The sequence below is a fragment of the Camelina sativa genome, chromosome 14, assembly GCF_030686135.1.
Source record: "Camelina sativa cultivar CO46 ecotype springtype chromosome 14, ASM3068613v1".
Lineage (NCBI taxonomy): Eukaryota > Viridiplantae > Streptophyta > Magnoliopsida > Brassicales > Brassicaceae > Camelina > Camelina sativa.
Genome location: NC_141893.1, coordinates 20,507,684 through 20,523,765, shown reverse-complemented (window position 1 = coordinate 20,523,765; position 16,082 = coordinate 20,507,684). Strand labels below are relative to the sequence as shown.

The 16,082-nt window shown below is 41.5% G+C and overlaps 1 non-coding gene across 1 annotated transcript; it reads left to right on the top strand.

The window, feature by feature from the left end:
* The first annotated feature begins 14,973 nt into the window (after window positions 1-14,973).
* On the top strand, window positions 14,974-15,080 carry LOC147928454 (small nucleolar RNA R71). The gene has a single exon (XR_015581049.1). It is a non-coding gene; the product is annotated as a small nucleolar RNA R71 (small nucleolar RNA).
* Window positions 15,081-16,082: the final 1,002 nt, after the last annotated feature.

Here is a 16,082-nt window from a genome sequence, read left to right as displayed (position 1 = left end):
CTTCCATTCCCAGGACGTTTCAAAGCACAAAAGATTAAGGAGCTTAGGGAAATCATTGAGAGAAAGGAGATGATGGCTAAGCAACAAGAGGAAGAGAAGGCTTTGAAGGAAGTGGTTGTGATTGAGAAAGCTGTGGTTGAGGAAGTGTTGGCCATACAAGAGATCACCATTGCTTACCAAGAAGAAGAGAGAGGACCTGCCTTGGAACAGTATGATCCATATCCTCTCTACAAAGATTTTTTGCTTGATTTGTCAAAGAAGAAGGCTGAAGCTCAAGATGAGAAGGATCTTGAGGAACTTGGAGGAGTTATCATTCCAATCAAGCTTAAGGATCCAGGTCCATTCTATCTGCCTTGCACATTTAGCTATCTTCACTACAACCAATGCCTTTGTGATTTGGGAGCTTCAACAAGTGTGATGCCATACTCCATAGCACAAAAGCTTGGGAGAACTGATTTCAAATCCACCAACCTTCATATATGTCTAGCTGATGGGTCAAACAAGGAGATAGTTGGAAGGTTGGAGAATGTCCCAGTCAAGATAGGGTAGGCAAGGGTTCACACTGATTTTGTGGTGTTGGAGATGGACAAGGAACCTGAAGATCCAATCATTCTTGGAAGGCCATTCCTAGCCACTGTTGGAGCAGTTATTGATGTCAAAAAAGGTCTTGTGACCTTGAACATTGCTGAAGATATAGCCATGAAGTTTAACATCTATAACCCAACCAACCTTCCTACCATTGATGATCAACCTTTTACTATCAAGGACAAAGGAGGTCAAGAAGGTTCAAGTGGTGAAGCAACTCCAAAGGCTAAGCTCTCCTTTCAAGATGATTCTGTGGAAAAGCTTAAGAGGTCAGTTCAAGAGTTGACTAGTATGGTTGAGGATCTTCAAGTTAAGCTGAACAAGAGGTCCTTAAAGAAAGCAAGACCAAGGCTCAAAATCAAGAAGAAACATGGTTTGTGTATTAAGGGTGAGGTGATCAAGGATCAACTTCACAGTGATCAAGAGGTTCCAGGGAGGATTTCATCACCTCCTTGGTATCTAAACAAGGTTTAAGAAGGCAACCAAAGTCAAGCTTAGTGACTTTAAACAAGCTCACTAGGGAGGAAGTCCCTGAGGTATCCTTTGTAAATATGGTTTATTTTCCTTGTAGTTTTGATGTGTTTTCTTTTATATTTTTGTTGGACAGACCTTTAGGTGAAAATGTAGTTGGGTAAGGAGAGATTTAGACTTGGAGAAGGAGACTCGCAAGCCCACTCGACCTGCCCACGAGAGGTACTCGACCGAGCTAGGAAGGAATTGAGGCCCATTTGATCTTCAAATCGCTAGAACGATCGAGTGGAGGGAAGAACAAGAAGAAAAATTTTGAAATTTCAAAATTTGGTCAAGGTGCTCGACCATGTACAGTCGAGTGTGGGGTCGAGTGGCAGCAAAAAGCAGGTCAAAGATTCCCATTTCAAATTTGAATGGTATGGACGCTCCACCCTTGTCTCTTTGTCCCCTTAGCTTCTTTATATAGACCTAGCATGAGATTATACCTCTCACATTCTCTCATTTGCTCAAAACAATTAAATTCAAGTTTTAAAGTCTCTCTCATAGCTTATCTTTTGCTCAAGCTTAGTTCTTTCAAGTTTTTGGGTCACTAACCTATTAACTTTGAGCTTTGAGTTTATTCCCTTCAGTTCTTTTTGAAAAATGTCTTCAAGAATCACTAGGAAGTCTCAACAAACCGCTGCAACCTCCATGGAACGTCATGATGCTAGTCTTGAATCAAGAGGAGAAGCTGGAAGAGCCACTCGACGCCCCACTCGATCATGCACTCGACCGAGTGGCGGTTCGAGCAGCCGGTCGAGCCAGATGCTGTGTCCAAGGAGAGAGAGAGTTGAGGAAGATTCTGAGAGGACTGAAAGTGAGGAGGAAAGGGAGTCAACTCTCAATGAGTTCATGAGGAGACACAAGGCCAAAGGGAAGAGGCCAGCAATTGAGGTTGAACAAGAGGAGAGTGAGAATGAGAGTGAGGAAGAAAGTGAAAAAGAAGAGATAGAGGATGATGGAGAAGCTGAGTCTTGTGGGTTGTCAAAGAGGCAACTCTATGATGCTTTCATGAGAATGGAGTTCTTAGGGACCAGATATCCACACAAGGAAACCATGGAGAAGCTAGCCATTGGTGAAGATGTGGAGTATCTCTTTGAGAAGAGCAACCTAACCAAGTTTATGGGGCTTTGCATGGAGGACTACAAAGAAGAGAGTTGTGAGTTTCTAGCCACAGTCAAGCTGCATACATATGCAAGGAAGGATGCTGAGTTTGGAGCTGCTCACATTGCTTTCACAATCAAAGGGAAAAGGTATGAACTTTCAATGAAGAAGATAGCCAATGTGTTTGGTTTTGAGGTTGGGAGCAATAGGAGTTTGATGATTCCAAGAGAAGAGCTCTATGCTGTGTGGGAAACCATTGGGGATAACAAATACTACTCATCCTCCAACTCCAAGAGCTCAAGGATAAGGAGCCCAGTCCTAAGGTACTTCCACAAAGCTCTTGCCAACACCTTCTTTGCTAGGAAGGAAACTGGGAACATTAATGAGAGGGAGCTAAAGATGATTGATTTGGCTCTCAATGGAATCATTTTCCAAGCAAGAAATGGTACCATCATTCTTGGGAGCACTGTGGAGACTGACCTAGCAATGGTGCTCATTGATCACATGATTTACTTGAGAAGTTGGGTAGGCAAGTTGGAGAAGAAAGGATCAAGAGGAGCACTAACCATTGGAGGCATCATTACTCCAATCCTACAAGCTGCTAAGGTTCCACTTAGAGGAGAAAGGGTTTCACCAAGATGGATTGACTCTAGCTACCTCACCTCTACTCTCATCCTAGCCAAGGAGATGCATCAAGGGAATCACATTTTCAACTTTGAACTTCCAACACTTGGGAAAAAGCAACTGATTTTGCCTAACCAAGAGCTCACCACCATTCAAGAAGGAGCCAACATTGACTTTTGGCCAGCTGAGGATCATTTGTTTGATGGGATAGTTCAACCTAGAGTTAATGAAGCTGGAGATGTGCAAATGGTTGATGGGGAGGAGCAATTTTACTTTGAGGATTATGAGCTCAACCCAAGAGATAGTAGAGGAGTGAGGGAGGCTACCAAGAGATTAACCCTTTTGCAAAAATGGAACAAATGGCATGGGAAGAGGTTTGATAAGCTGAAGAAGAAGGTGACCAACATGGCTAAGTCTATCAAGGGCTTAAAGAAGGAGATTGCTGAGTTGAAGAGTGGGAATTCTTCACCTACACCATCAAGCCCTTTGAGGAGGAGTAGCTCAACTAGAGCACTTTCTAGAGTTGCGAACCCTGTGGAACCAGCTAGGGCTTCAATGTATGAGCCAAATCAGAGAAAGAGGAGCTCAAGTACCCGAGAACAACCATTTTCAAGGTACTCGACCCCCCCACTCGAGCACCCACTCGACCGAGCACCTCCAATGCACTCGGCCGAGTTCCAGCCCAGATCATCCTATGGTTTCCCACCTCCAGCTGCTTATCCAGGATATCAAGGTTACCCTCCCATCCCACCCCAGTACTTCATGGATCCAGCACTCTACCAGCAGTTCTACCAGCAGCAAGGTCAGAATTGACACTCGTGGTCCAGCTCGACCCCCCCACTCGAGCACGTACTCGACCGAGTCCTGGTCGATTCCCATCGTCGAGCTGCCCCAATCTCCACCTCCAAGTCACCAGCAAGACCCCAACTACTCCTATGACAGCATGCAGATGGATGTGGACAACTACTTCCACAATCCCTAAGGTACCACTATCACCTTCACTTGTAGATATCATTGCATTTGACATTGTGTTTTGTTTTTTGTTTTTAATCTTGAATCCTTAATCAAATTTCTTTCACATAGGGACTGTGTGATTTATGTTTGGGGGAGGGTTTGAGATAGCATTTGACATTGTGTTTTGTGATTCTTATTTCAAATTTTTAGCATCATCATGTTAATACTTGCATAGCATCTAAGGCATAGAAAAACCCTAAAAATTTGAAATTTTTTGCAAAAATCTTTATAAAAAAAAGAGTGTTCATGTAGTTTGCACTGCACATTAGGATCTTGTTTAGCATGTTTCATGTAGGATTGTATAGTATTTGCATTAGGGATTTATGATGAGTATTCCCTTGTTAGCTTGTTTATTCACTAGACTAGGATCAATGCCCAAGTTAATAGTACTTTGATGCTAGTTGAGTGGTTAGAAGAATAAGATTGAACCAAGCCTTGAATTCCTACATTGCATTTGGTCTAAATTGAAGCATGTTGAGATTTGAAACCATTTCCTATTTATAAGAACCTAATATTGACTTTCAATTATCAATGTGTGCATTGTTATAAACTCATGGATACCATATACATATTTGGATCATCTTCTTCCTTTTTACCACTCTTGTTGATCCAAGTAGCTGATTTCCTCATTAAGAATCAGTTCCCCTACCCTTAAACCAAACCTTCTTTCAAGCCATGTTTATTCTTGTGTGTGTGAGGCCTATTTTTGGGATTGAGCTTGGTAGAAAGTGTTAGGTTTGAACTGACAAGAGTAAAGCCTTGTGTAGTTCTAGTTTGCATTTTTCAAACTAGATAGGACTAGGTGGTTCACTTCTTGGGTTTGGGACTTGGCTGTCATGAAAAGAAAAGAGGAAAAAGAGAGAGAAAAGGTTAGAGTCTTTAGGAGGGGAATGTGTTTAAGTAAATTTAAAGTCTAGTGAAAGAATGGGAAGAATAAGGTTGTTTAAAGATGGTTCTAGTTAAAGAAAAGAAAGAAAGAAAAGAGAATCCCCCATTTCACTAGAAAGATCAAATAAGAAACCTCTCCTAAGACTTTAAAACCAAAAGAGAAAAGGGTGAAAAAGAAGAAAAGAATTTAAAGGGTAGCACTAGGATCAATTGGGTTTAGATTGATAGGATAAACACTTTAGGAGCCTTTGGGTAGACAAGGTTTTGTTCTTGTATGTGTCTAAGTGTTCTTACCTTTAGCATTCTTCTAAAGCTCAATCCATTTTTTATGAGAGAACCTTGATATTGATAAGCCCTACTCTAAAAAGAGACCATCATTGTCTCTAAACCTTTTACTGCCAAGCCAAATGAGTTTAAGCATTGCACATAATTGATTCATGTTCTTGATTAATGAATGTTAAAGGAAATGGTTGATTTGAATGCTTGTGGACATCTAAGGCTCAAATCAGTGAAGGTTGTGATATGCTTGTCTAAAGTCTTTAAGTATAGCTCATTCAACTTGCATCATAGTACTAGTAACTTGGACATTGATTCTAGATAGTCTATTTGCAAGCTTTAGGAGCTGAGATCCCACTTTCAAACCTCACCTACCTTCTTTTGTCTTGATTATTTGCTTGAGGGCAAGCAAAGACTAAGTTTGGGGGTGTTGATGTTCATATATTTTACCTTGTTTTCCTTTAGTTTATTCACAACTTTTGCATCTTTTGCTATCCATTTAGGCCATTATTGTGTAGCTTTAGGACTAATCATGCATTAGAGTATAGTTGCATTGCATTTGCATCTTTTCATGCATAAACAGGTGATTTTGGAGCTTAAGGAGCATGGAAGCAATGCTGAGGAGAAGTGAAGCAATCCTGAGGAGAAAACAAGAGAGTTAAGGTTGTAGAATCAAGGTCCGGAGTCCAACTCGACCGCACCACTCGACCACCACTCGACCGTGTGCTGAGAAGGACTCGACCGAGTGGAGAATGCACGAGAGAAGCCAGCTCGACCAGCCACTCGACCGAGCACTGGTCGAGTTGACCGAGCTGTTGACTGCTTTGACTTTTTGTATTTTTAGGGCTTCCACCTCACCTCCTATATAAGGCCCTTGTACCTGCAGCCACCAAAGAATCCAGATTTTTAGAGAATCTAAAACCTAGTTTTTACCTTTTTTAGATTTTATTCCTTTTGCACTTTCTTTTATTTTAGATTTTGTACTTGTTTAAGAAAGAAAGACTAGATCCTTGTATTTTGTTTGTTCCATAACTTTCAAAATATTAAGATTTCGAGTTTTATTTCTTCATCAACATTGTAGATCTCTGTTTCATCTTTCTAATGATGCAAGTTTTAATATTTTATGGGTTTTTGACATATTTCACCATGTGTTCTTTTGAGTAGTTTGTTTAGGACCTTGAGGATGGGTTAGGCTGGGTTGATCTTGTGGTTTGTTTGATTTGGTCAAGCTTGATTGTTGTAGATCTCTTCTAGGCTAGATGATATTAATGCTGATCCTATATCTGAGAAGGTAGGTTTTGATTTCAAGCATCTTAGCATCACACCAATGTCTAAGGAGCATAGATAAGGCTAGATCTAGAGCTTACCATTAGGCTTGCTAAGATATTAGAAGTCTTGTTTGGTTTGAGATGTATTGCTTAATGCCTGCTTGTGTAGATTCTTTTCTTTGTGAGAACAAGTCTAGAAATGCATAGGTTTGATTGTTTCTTGCCATGAGAGTGGATTAAACATGTCTTAGAATAGTATGTCTAGAGATCAGCTCAAAGTTTGCTTGAGATTTGTTGACCAAGTTAGATAACCACAATGATTAGCTCAGCCCATGAATCCCTCCTCAAGGCCTTCTTTGTTTATTAATATCTTAGTCTAAATATCATTGCTTGCTCTGGTTTTCTTGTGTTGCTCTGTTTTCACGTTTAGGCTAGCTCGACCACGTACTCGACCTACACTCGGTCGAGTGCTGCTCGAGTTCATCCCCAGAACTTGTGTGTTTGATTTGTGATTGTCTTGTTTCATTCCTGTTTCATTTCCAAATGAAACAAGACAATCACAAATCAAAAACACAAGTTCTGGGGATGAACTCGAGCAGCACTCGACCGAGTGTAGGTCGAGTACGTGGTCGAGCTAGACTTAAACGTGAAAACAGAGCAACACAAGAAAAACAGAGCAATGCTAAAACTAATCAAACAACAAGCAAGCAATGATATTTAGACTAAGATTTCAATAAACAAAGAAGGCCTTGAGGAGGGATTCATTTCCAAATGAAACAAGACAATCACAAATCAAAAACACAAGTTCTGGGGATGAACTCGAGCAGCACTCGACCGAGTGTAGGTCGAGTACGTGGTCGAGCTAGACTTAAACGTGAAAACAGAGCAACACAAGAAAAACAGAGCAATGCTAAAACTAATCAAACAACAAGCAAGCAATGATATTTAGACTAAGATTTCAATAAACAAAGAAGGCCTTGAGGAGGGATTCATGGGCTGAGCTAATCATTGTGGTTATCTAACTTGGTCAACAAATCTCAAGCAAACTTTGAGCTGATCTCTAGACATACTATTCTAAGACATGTTTAATCCACTCTCATGGCAAGAAACAATCAAACCTATGCATTTCTAGACTTGTTCTCACAAAGAAAAGAATCTACACAAGCAGGCATTAAGCAATACATCTCAAACCAAACAAGACGTCTAATCTCTTAGCAAGCCTAATGGTAAGCTCTAGATCTAGTCTTATCTATGCTCCTTAGACATTGGTGTGATGCTAAGATGCTTGAAATCAAACCCTACCTTCTCAGATATAGGATCAGCATTAAGATCATTTAGCCTAGAAGAGATCTACAACAATCAAGCTTGACCAAATCAAACAAACCACAAGATCAACCCAGCCTAACCCATCCTCAAGGTCCTAAGCAAACTACTCACAAGAACACATGGTGAAATATGTCAAAAACCCAGAAATACTGAAACTTGCATCATTAGAAAGATGAAACAGAGATCTACAATGTTGATGAAGAAATAAAACTCGAAATCTTAATATTTTGAAAGTTATGAAACAAACAAAATACAAGAATCTAGTCTTTCTTTCTTAAACAAGTACAAAATCTAAAATAAAAGAAAGTGCAAAAGGAATAAAATCTAAAAAAGGTAAAAACTAGGTTTTAGACTCTCTAAAAAGCTGGACCCTTTGGTGGCTGCAGGTACAAGGGCCTTATATAGGAGGTGAGGTGGAAGCCCTAAAAATACAAAAAGTCAAAGCAGTCAACAGCTCGGTCAACTCGACCAGTGCTCGGTCGAGTGGCTGGTCGAGCTGGCTTCTCTCGTGCATTCTCCACTCGGTCGAGTCCTTCTCAGCACACGGTCGAGTGGTGGTCGAGTGGTGCGGTCGAGTTGGACTCCGGACCTTGATTCTACAGCCTTAACTCTCTTGTTTTCTCCTCAGGATTACTTCACTTCTCCTCAGCATTGCTTCCATGCTCCTTAAGCTCCAAAATCACCTGTTTATGCATGAAAAGATGCAAATGCAATGCAACTATACTCTAATGCATGATTAGTCCTAAAGCTACACAATAATGGCCTAAATGGATAGCAAAAGATGCAAAAGTTGTGAATAAACTAAGGGAAAACAAGGTAAAATATATGAACATCAACACCCCCAAACTTAGTCTTTGCTTGCCCTCAAGCAAATAATCAAGACAAAAGAAGGTAGGTGAGGTTTGAAAGTGGGATCTCAGCTCCTAAAGCTTGCAAATAGACTATCTAGAATCAATGTCCAAGTTACTAGTACTATGATGCAAGTTGAATGAGCTATACTTAAAGACTTTAGACAAGCATATCACAACCTTTTACTGATTTGAGCCTTAGATGTCCACATGCATTCAAATCAACCATTCCCTTTAACATTCATTAATCAAGAACATGAATCAATTATGTGCAATGCTTAAACTCATTTGGCTTGGCAGTAAAAGGCTTAGAGACAATGATGGTCTCTCTTTAGAGTGGGGTTTATCAATATCAAGGTTCTCTCATAAAAAATGGATTGAGCTTTAGAAGAATGCTAAAGGTAAGAACACTTAGACACATGCAAGAACAAAACCTTGTCTACCCAAAGGCACCCAAAGTGTTTATCCTATCAATCTAAACCTAATTGATCCTAGTGCTACCCTTTAACTTCTTCTCTTCTTTTTCACCCTTTTCTCTTTTGGTTTTAAAGTCTTAGGAGAGGTTTCTTATTTGATATTTCTAGTGGAATGGGGGATTCTTACTTATTTGCTATGGTTCTCTTTTCTTCTTATTCTTAAGACATATAAGCATTTTGCTAGACTTCACTTTTCTTTCTTTCTTTTCTTTAACTAGAACCATCTTTAAACAACCTTATTCTTCCCATTCTTTCACTAGACTTTAAATTTACTTAAACACATTCCCCTCCTAAAGACTCTAACCTTTTCTCTCTCTTTTTCCTCTTTTCTTTTCATGACAGCCAAGTCCCAAACCCAACAAGTGAACCACCTAGTCCTATCTAGTTTGAAAAATGCAAACTAGAACTACACAAGGCTTTACTCTTGTCAGTTCAAACCTAACACTTTCTACCAAGCTCAATCCCAAAAATAGGCCTCACACACACAAGAATAAACATGGCTTGAAAGAAGGTTTGGTTTAGGGGCAGGGGAACTGATTCTTAATGAGGAAATCAGCTACTTGGATCAACAAGAGTGGTAAAAAGGAAGAAGATGATCCAAATATGTATATGGTATCCATGAGTTTAAAGCAATGCACACATTGATAATTGAAAGTCAATATTAGGTTCTTATAAATAGGAAATGGTTTCAAATCTCAACATGCTTCAATTTAGACCAAATGCAATGTAGGAATTCAAGGCTTGGTTCAATCTTATTCTTCTAACCACTCAACTAGCATCAAAGTACTATTAACTTGGGCATTGATCCTAGTCTAGTGAATAAACAAGCTAACAAGGGAATACTCATCATAGATCCCTAATGCAAATACTATACAATCCTACATGAAACATGCTAAACAAGATCCTAATGTGAAGTGCAAACTACATTAACACTCTTTTTTTATAAAGATTTTTGCAAAAAATTTCAAATTTTTAGGGTTTTTCTATGCCTTAGATGCTATGCAAGTATTAACATGATGATGCTAAAAATTTGAAATAAGAATCACAAAACACAATGTCAAATGCTATCTCAAACCCTCCCCCAAACTTAAATCACACAGTCCCTGTGTGAAAGAAATTGGAGTGAGGATTCAAGATGAAAAACAAAAAACAAAACACAATGTCAAATGCAATGATATCTACAAGTGAAGGTGATAGTGGTACCTTAGGGATTGTGGAAGTAGTTGTCCACATCTATCTGCATGCTGTCATAGGAGTAGTTGCGGTCTTGCTGGTGACTTGGAGGTGGAGATTGGGGCAGCTCGACGATGGGAATCGACCGGGACTCGGTCGAGTACGTGCTCGAGTGGGGGGGTCGAGCTGGACCACGAGTGTCAAAATTCTGACCTTGCTGCTGGTAGAACTGCTGGTAGAGTGCTGGATCCATGAAGTACTGGGGTGGGATGGGAGGGTAACCTGGATATCCTGGATAAGCAGCTGGAGGTGGGAAGCCATAGGGTGATCTGGGCTGGAACTCGGCCGAGTGCATTGGAGGTGCTCGGTCGAGTGGGTGCTCGAGTGACCCGGTCGAGTACCTTGAAAATGGTTGTTCTTGGGTACTTGAGCTCCTCTTCCTCTGATTTGGCTCATACATTGAAGCCCTAGCTGGTTCCACAGGGTTCGCAACTCTAGAAAGTGCTCTAGTTGAGCTACTCCTCCTCAAAGGGCTTGATGGTGTAGGTGAAGAATTCCCACTCTTCAACTCAGCAGTCTCCTTCTTTAAGCCCTTGATAGACTTAGCCATGTTGGTCACCTTCTTCTTGAGCTTATCAAACCTCTTCCCATGCCATTTGTTCCATTTATGCAAAAGGGTTAATCTCTTGGTAGCCTCCCTCACTCCTCTACTATCTCTTGGGTTGAGCTCATAATCCTCAAAGTAAAATTGCTCCTCCCCATCAGCCATTTGCACATCTCCAGCTTCATCAACTCTAGGTTGAACTATCCCATCAAACAAATGCTCCTCAGCTGGCCAAAAGTCAATGTTGGCTCCTTCTTGAATGGTGGTGAGCTCTTGGTTAGGCAAAATCAGTTGCTTTTTCCCAAGTGTTGGAAGTTCAAAGTTGAAAATGTGATTCCCTTGATGCATCTCCTTGGCTAGGATGAGAGAAGAGGTGAGGTAGCTAGAGTCAATCCATCTTGGTGAAACCCTTTCTCCTCTAAGCGGAACCTTAGCAGCTTGTAGGATTGGAGTAATGATGCCTCCAATGGTTAGTGCTCCTCTTGATCCTTTGTTCTCCAACTTGCCTACCCAACTTCTCAAGTAAATCATGTGATCAATGAGCACTATTGCCAGGTCAGTCTCCACAGTGCTCCCAAGAATGATGGTACCATTTCTTGCTTGGAAAATGATTCCATTGAGAGCCAAATCAATCATCTTTAGCTCCCCCTCATTAATGTTCCCAGTTTCCTTCCTAGCAAAGAAGGTGTTGGCAAGAGCTTTGTGGAAGTACCTTAGGACTGGGCTCCTTATCCTTGAGCTCTTGGAGTTGGAGGATGAGTAGTATTTGTTATCCCCAATGGTTTCCCACACAGCATAGAGCTCTTCTCTTGGAATCATCAAACTCCTATTGCTCCCAACCTCAAAACCAAACACATTGGCTATCTTCTTCATTGAAAGTTCATACCTTTTCCCTTTGATTGTGAAAGCAATGTGAGCAGCTCCAAACTCAGCATCCTTCCTTGCATATGTATGCAGCTTGACTGTGGCTAGAAACTCACAACTCTCTTCTTTGTAGTCCTCCATGCAAAGCCCCATAAACTTGGTTAGGTTGCTCTTCTCAAAGAGATACTCCACATCTTCACCAATGGCTAGCTTCTCCATGGTTTCCTTGTGTGGATATCTAGTCCCTAAGAACTCCATTCTCATGAAAGCATCATAGAGTTGTCTCTTTGACAACCCACAAGACGCAGCTTCTCCATCATCCTCTATCTCTTCCTTTTCACTTTCTTCCTCACTCTCATTCTCACTCTCCTCTTGTTCAACCTCAACTGCTGGCCTCTTCCCTTTGGCCTTGTTTCTCCTCATGAAATCACTAAGAGTTGGCTCCCTTTCTTCTTCACTTTCAGTCCTCTCAGGATCTTCCTCAACTGACTCTCTCCTTGGACACGGCATCTGGCTCGACCGGCTGCTCGAACGGCCACTCGGTCGAGTGCATGATCGAGTGGGGCGTCGAGTGGCCCTTCCAGCTTCTCCTCTTGATTCAAGGCTAGCATCATGACGTTCCATGGAGGTTGCAGCGGTTTGTTGAGACTTCCTAGTGATTCTTGAAGACATTTTTTTAAAAAGAACTGAAGGGAATAGACTCAAAGCTCAAAGTTAATAGGTTAGTGATCCAAAAACTTGAAAGAACTAAGCTTGAGCAAAATATAAACTATGAGAGAGACTTTAAAACTTTAATTCAATTGTTTTGAGCAAATGAGAGAATGTGAGAGGTATAATCTCGTGCAAGGTCTATATAAAGAAGCTAAGGGGACAAGGAGACAAGGGTGGAGCGTCCATACCATTCAAATTTGAAATGGGAATCTTTGACCTGCTTTTTGCTGCCACTCGACCCCACACTCGACTGTACACGGTCGAGCACCTTGACCAAATTTTGAAATTTCAAAATTTTTCTTCTTGTTCTTCCCTCCACTCGATCGTTCTAGCGATTTGAAGATCAAATGGGCCTCAATTCCTTCCTAGCTCGGTCGAGTACCTCTCGTGGGCAGGTCGAGTGGGCTTGCGAGTCTCCTTCTCCAAGTCTAAATCTCTCCTTACCCAACTACATTTTCACCTAAAGGCCTGTCCAACACAAATATAAAAGAAAACACATCAAAACTACAAGGAAAATAAACCATATTTACAAAGGATACCTTAGGGACTTCCTCCCTAGTGAGCTTGTTTAAAGTCACTAAGCTTGACTTTGGTTGCCTTCTTAAGCCTTGTTTAGATACCAAGGAGGTGATGAAATCCTCCCTGGAACCTCTTGATCACTGTGAAGTTGATCCTTGATCACCTCACCCTTAACACACAAACCATGTTTCTTCTTGATTTTGAGCCTTGGTCTTGCTTTCTTTAAGGACCTCTTGTTCAGCTTAACTTGAAGATCCTCAACCATACTAGTCAACTCTTGAAATGACCTCTTAAGCTTTTCCACAGAATCATCTTGAAAGGAGAGCTTAGCCTTTGGAGTTGCTTCACCACTTGAACCTTCTTGACCTCCTTTGTCCTTGATAGTAAAAGGTTGATCATCAATGGTAGGAAGGTTGGTTGGGTTATAGATGTTAAACTTCATGGCTATATCTTCAGCAATGTTCAAGGTCACAAGACCCTCTTTGACATCAATAACTGCTCCAACAGTGGCTAGGAATGGCCTTCCAAGAATGATTGGATCTTCAGGTTCCTTGTCCATCTCCAACACCACAAAATCAGTGTGAACCCTTGCCTTCCCTATCTTGACTGGGACATTCTCGAACCTTCCAACTATCTCCTTGTTTGACCCATCAGCTAGACATATATGAAGGTTGGTGGATTTGAAATCAGTTCTCCCAAGCTTTTGTGCTATGGAGTATGGCATCACACTTGTTGAAGCTCCCAAATCACAAAGGCATTGGTTGTAGTGAAGATAGCTAAGTGTGCAAGGCAGATAGAATGGACCTGGATCCTTAAGCTTGATTGGAATGATAACTCCTCCAAGGTCCTCAAGATCCTTCTCATCTTGAGCTTCAGCCTTCTTCTTTGACAAATCAAGCAAAAAATCTTTGTAGAGAGGATATGGATCATACTGTTCCAAGGCAGGTCCTCTCTCTTCTTCTTGGTAAGCAATGGTGATCTCTTGTATGGCCAACACTTCCTCAACCACAGCTTCTTCAATCACAACCACTTCCTTCAAAACCTTCTCTTCCTCTTGTTGCTTAGCCATCATCTCCTTTCTCTCAATGATTTCCCTAAGCTCCTTAATCTTTTGTGCTTTGAAACGTCCTGGGAATGGAAGAGGTGGCTTGTAAGCAGGAGGAATGTACTTAGCAGGCTTGACAGCTTCTGAGTCTGCAACTCGATCGACCACTCGAGCATGCACTCGGTCGAGTGGTTGTTCGAGTACTTGGTCGAGTGCAATAACGGACTCCAGTTGCTTTGCACAAACGTCACTTGGGGCTTTAGTAACTAATGAATTCCCCCAAACTTGGACTTCACTGTCCTCAGTGACTTCCTCATCAGAGATATGAATGGCTTTTGCAGTGAACTCCCTTGGATTTTGAACAGCTTTTCCAGGGAGTTGGTTGGGTTTAGGAGCTGAAGTAGAGGCAATGTTGCTCTCCATATACTTCATTCTGGAATTGAGACCTTCAAACTTCATGTTCAGATCATTGTACTGTGATGTGAGCCTTTGATTCAACTCAGCAAACTGTTTGGCTTCCTCAATCTTGCCTTTTGTTTGCCCAATCAACAACTGTTGCATCATTGCTCTTAAGTCTTGTTCCTGGCCTTGGTTAGTCTGAAACCCTGGTGGGGGACACAATTGGGGCTGGAACACTTGATGTTGTTGCTTGGGGATGTAGTTTTGTTGTTGTTGAGGTTGTTGAGGTGGATAGACTTGGTCTTGAGGGTTGGCCACATTTGTGCTCCTATAAGAGAGATTGTTGTTTTTGAAACCTCCTTGGTTGTAGCCTTTGAATCCTCCCTGGTTTTGCATGTAGCACAACTCAGCAAATTTAGGCTTCCCCTCTTGAACTGGAGCTTCTTCTCCACCAATGAAGTGAATAGACTTGGACTGGCTGAGGAGTATCTTGTCAAGCTTCTCATTGACCATCTTCAAATCCTTCTTATACTTGTCCTCTTGATCAGTTGAGGAGCCCCTTATGGTCCTATCATAATCCTCATTATAGTTGCCATCAGATTGAGCAAGGTTCTCAACTAATTCCCATCCTTCTTCCACATTCTTGTTGAGGAAGTTTCCATTAGAGGCTGTATCAAGAAGCATTCTTATCTTGGGAAGCACTCCTCTATACAAGGTGCTTAGAAGTGACTCATTGCTGAAGCCATGGTGAGGACACTGAGTCTGGAATCCTTTAAACCTCTCCCAAGCTTCACAAAAGCTCTCATTATTCCTTTGAGCAAACCCAGAAATTTCATTCCTCAACCTAGCAGTCCTTGCATTGGAGAAGAACTTGGCCAGAAAAGCTTTCTTGCATGCATCCCATGTGGTGATAGCTCCAGTAGGAAGAGTCTTCTCCCAAAGGTGAGCTTTGTCTCCAAGAGAAAATGGGAAGAGCCTTAATTTGAATCCATCTTCACTCACTCCATTGATCTTAGTGAGTCCACATATTCTGTCAAACTCATCAAGGTGATCTAGTGGATCCTCCATTGGCAACCCATGAAACTTGTTGGCTTGTATCATTGAGATCAATCCACTCTTGATCTCAAAGTTATTGTTTGCTACTGAAGGTGGCACAATTCCAGCCCTTTGGTTGTGGGTATTGGGTGCATCTCCTGCACCAATGTGCCTTGGTCTCTGCTCATAGCTTGTTGCTCCATGATGTCTTGACCTTGTTGTTGTTGAACTACTCTTCCTTGCTTATGTCTCAAACCCTTTTGTAGCCTGTGGATGCTGTCAATAGGCTGTTGAAGACTGTCTTTGCCTTTTGACCTTGTGTGCATCAACAAACTCTACTACAGACTCGAACAGGTACACGGTCGAGCGCAGGCTCGAGTGGGTGGTCGAGTCGACTGGGAAGTAATAGCTATTTAGGTCCGGCTTCTGGCTCGATCAAGTGCTCGATCACAGCTCGGTCGAGTGGTGGTCGAGTAGGTGGTTGAGTGGGTACCTGAAACACAAAACAGCCAAGCAAAGGAAGATTCGAGTTCAGTAACTTCACAAGTGTTTAAACGAACTTAATCTTAGACTAATAATGATCCTAAATGTCACAAAACACACTCAAATGGGCAACGACGCCAAATTGAAACTGACTTTCTTTGTGGTGTGGTGAATGAATGATGTATGGAATGATGATGTATGGAATGAATAGAAGTCAGGGTGTTTCAATTCCCCTTATGCAGTTGCAGTATAAGAGGTGTCAATCCTATCTGAGTGATTGTGAACAATTAAGATGTGCATATGAGTCTAAGTCAAGCCAATTGTAAAGAT